Raw genomic sequence first — 4,068 nt, forward strand, 5'->3', positions numbered from 1 at the left:
GCACAGGTAGCTAAAATGAGACACAAATAAAGCACTGCTGTCTGAACTGAAACACAGCAACTATATACCACACATGTGTACTGAATAATGATGTGACCAAACCAATACAAGGCAGTACAAGGAGCACTGTTCATTGAAGCTTTACTATGAATAGAAACAATCACAGAGACAAATACTCTAAAAATATATACTATAAAGAACTGGATGCACTTTTGTTGGTGCAATGCATTTGTACGCTTAGATAAAAACAAACAGTATATACAGTATATAAGAATTATTTATAGGCCATACACTCGAGCAACATATAGACTACAGTTGCTGGATGAATACCAAGATGAMAAAAATGAAGTTATGGAGAGTCAAAGTATCAACTGTCCAAGTGGTCACTGGAACACTTGGTGCTGTGACCCCCAAACTAGAGGAGTGACTTCAACAGATCCAAAGAACAACCTTGGAGATCTGTTTGGAAGAGTTCATTTGTAAGAACAGCTGAGATCCTGAACAGGACCTGAGTTTGAAATGAAGTGGAAGAGTAGAAATACAAGTTTTCTATAAATTAGAGATATATTGTTTTATTTATTTATTTATTTTTTTACTACAAGTGCTATGCAGGTGTTTTGTTTAGGAAATGCCTTTTCCTTTGTGGACAATAAAGATTATTTCAAAAGCTTCACGATCTCATTGTGTTTTTTCCCCCCTGATGTGTGTAATGACTGCTCTGTAGTGTTTGTTCTTTTGATTTCTTCGAGGTCTGATTTGACAGCATTGTTCGGTTTTGAGCACAGTTTGAACTATTTTGAGGCTTGAGTTTGGTTTTGCTGGAAGAGTCAGAGGTTCTGTGAAYGTAGTYTGAAAATTGGGTTTTGTGTTTACGGTTYAGAGAAAYGGATGGATGGTTTCAAGAAATGTGTTTTAGCAACTGAGAAAAACTGTAAAAAGGTTTTTTTCAACACAACCATTCAGGTTTTAGAGTCTTGAGTTATGAGGCTCATTTCTATTCGGGTCCAGATCAGTGAAGGAGGGAGGGGGTTCTTCCCTCCCCCCACCACCTAAAACAACAACAATCCGGTTAGTTTCCACCTTCTGTCATCTGCAAACAGCTCACTGTAACAACTCATGTATCCAGATTTGTTTTACTTTGGTAAATTTACAACACTACAAAAAATAAAAAAGGAAATAAAATGAAACATTATTTTACAAACTAATAATTTACTTAAAAAGTTAAAGGCTAAAACCAATGCTTATATTTATCAGCAGGCTACAGAAAAGAACATACATGTAATTTTACATTTTAAGGCGCTTTGAAAGCTCACAAAGTAAACGATCATTCAGCTCATTCCACAGTTTCACACACTTTACTTTTCTCTTTAGCCTGTTCAAAGATTAGCAAACCGCATATTTACTCGCTCTTAACCTAAACAATTTCAGAATTCCAGAAGGAATACTTCTGTTTAATTATTTATACATTATTTCTAGTATTTTTATATATATACAATGTCTTTAAATTTTAAAGTATTACTTTGAATAAAAAGGTTATTAACTGGTTCATGATGTCCCACTTTATTAATATGGAAGCTTCTTTTATTGGACTTAATATGTCGATAGTTTTATTTATATTTCCTCGTATTTCTGAACAATATGACAAAAAGGGCATAACCAAGGAGGAGTTTATAAAGAAACAAGGTTTTCCTTATTTCTGGTGCTTTAATGACGGTGTGTGCGCCTTAAAGGGGACATATCACGCAAAATCCACATTTTTATCCATTAAATGCATTTTATTGTGCACTTGGAGGCTCCAGAAGTGCAGAAAAATGAAATTTRGTTTTCTCCAGSTGCTGCGGATATRTTTMTAWTCTCTTTGGGCCATATTTTTTAACCTGTTCAGTTTCCTCTAAACTTTAGACGTTTTCTAAACTATTGCATCACAGTTTTACAACAGTTAAAATAAAAATAAGGTCTAGACTTATCAACTACAGTTTGGTCKTCATTCTCCGCTGGTTCTGGGTCAGACTCTGGCTCCGACATGTAAAACTGGATAGAGAAGTCTTCCCTTGTTTACATGTTTTAACCAATTTGTAAATAATGTTTCTGCGCAGCTATTTAGACGTAAACTCCTCTATCACATTGGAATGAACCGGTCTGGAAGCTGGAGTGTGGTGGGGTGTGAAGTAGGGGGGTGGGCGATACTGGGAATTTTGGTATCGATCCGATACCAAGTAAAAACTGTTCTAGAATCGCTTATTTCGATACCRATTCCGATACTGGGGGGCGGGGCTTGTGGTCGCGAAGATGACAGCGCCTGCTGCAAAGCATGCAGGAGGAAGGATTGAGRAAGTGCAGAACTTATCACTAGTCTCATTACTAGCAGCAGAACAGATTCGAAGATGGTCATTTGATGTTATTGTTTTTTTAACGTCCTACAGGCTCTTATTTGAAACCGAGGTTCTAAAAAAATCCAATAAACTTGAAAAAATCTGTGAGATTTCTCTATACATCCATATACCTGCAAAGTGATGTGAAGTCTGTGTAAGTTATGGAMAATCCGTAMAACTTGACATGTATGAATTTTCCTTGAAGAATTATGCCGTAAGTCCATGGATTATCTACAAAAAAGTTGAATACAGTAAAAAGTCAAAAGAGTTCTTTAAAAAAAGGTTTTCATCATCTCTCCTCCAAGAGAGAGAGAGAGAGAGAGAGAGAGAGAGAGAGAGAGAGAGAGAGAGAGAGAGATTTGAGACCAAGTACCATCTGGTATCGATAGTATTGAGTACTTAAATCGATACGACCAAGTACCATCTGGTATCGATAGTATTGAGTACTTAAATCGATACGCCCACTCCTAGTGTGAAGCACCTCGTTTGGATTTGAAGAGACAGCCTCAAAACGAGTTGATCTAAAACACACCTCAGAAAATGGGTGGAAGAGGGGCTTGTGGAGTAACAAGGAGCAGATATAGTCCCCAAATGAAGGATTTAAATGTGAAAAAGAAGGATTTAAAAGCATAACATGTCGCCTTCAACAGCAAGAAAATGAAATGAAAACAGCCAGACCAAACCTGAAACCAGCTGAATCTGTGTTTGATGCAGGTGGCTTCAGTTTAACATGCTGGGCCGCTTCACAGTAACACCAGTTTTGACCATGAAACCTATTCTAAGATGTTGAGCCAAAAAAAAAAAAAACAGCTGCATAAATAAATAAATAAATCTGGGACTAGAAAATACACAAGCTAAAACRACCCTTCGCTTCCAGCTTTGAAGGGAAAATAAAGAGCTCAGATACAATGGGAGTCTATGGAAGCCTGGGCGCACTCTCTGCACTTTTATAGTTTACGACTAAATTTAATTAAAGGCGTACAACATGACTCACYGGTCTCCTGCTAACTAAAGTATTATACAAAATACTTTCAAATAAGCAAAAGAAAAACGGTGACCTTTACTGCTCGTCTTTGTTTGTCCTGAACAGTAATGGATTTCACTGTTTCTCATGAGATCTAATACGAGTATCAAAGCTATTAGTGGCAGTTGTGTTCCTGGATTCGGTAATGGSTTTTAAACCAGTTCCACCCAGCACAAGGTCACAGATTGTTGACCTGTAAACGTGCGTGTGTGTTCAGGTGTGTGCGCTGCAGCTTCGTCTCACCTGACACAACACGCTGACGCTCGCATGYGTCCCGCCGGGCGTCCTTACGCACCGAACGTCGAACCACATAAAAGCACCAACACACCGTGACCCCCCGTGACCCCACTGTCTGCATTATTCACAACAGTGAGCTCATTACAAGTTTCAAGGGTGTCTTTTGCCGAATCATCTCGATGCAGCAGCTGGTCCCCGAATAAATTTGCATGACGATGTGATGTTTTCAACAGCTGAGACACACTGTGGACATCAGTCTGCTGATGCAAAACACCCCGAAATATTCTGTGACTGAAATGTTCCCTTCAACATAAAAAAATGTGTAAAGGCAACAAGGAAAGATGCTGCATCCCGAATACAGCGGGTAAAATAAGTATTGAACACGACAACATTTTTCTCAGTAAATATATTACTAGAGGTGCTAATGACATGAAA

Source organism: Austrofundulus limnaeus, unplaced genomic scaffold (genome assembly GCF_001266775.1).
Source record: "Austrofundulus limnaeus strain Quisiro unplaced genomic scaffold, Austrofundulus_limnaeus-1.0 Scaffold7, whole genome shotgun sequence".
NCBI lineage: Eukaryota > Metazoa > Chordata > Actinopteri > Cyprinodontiformes > Rivulidae > Austrofundulus > Austrofundulus limnaeus.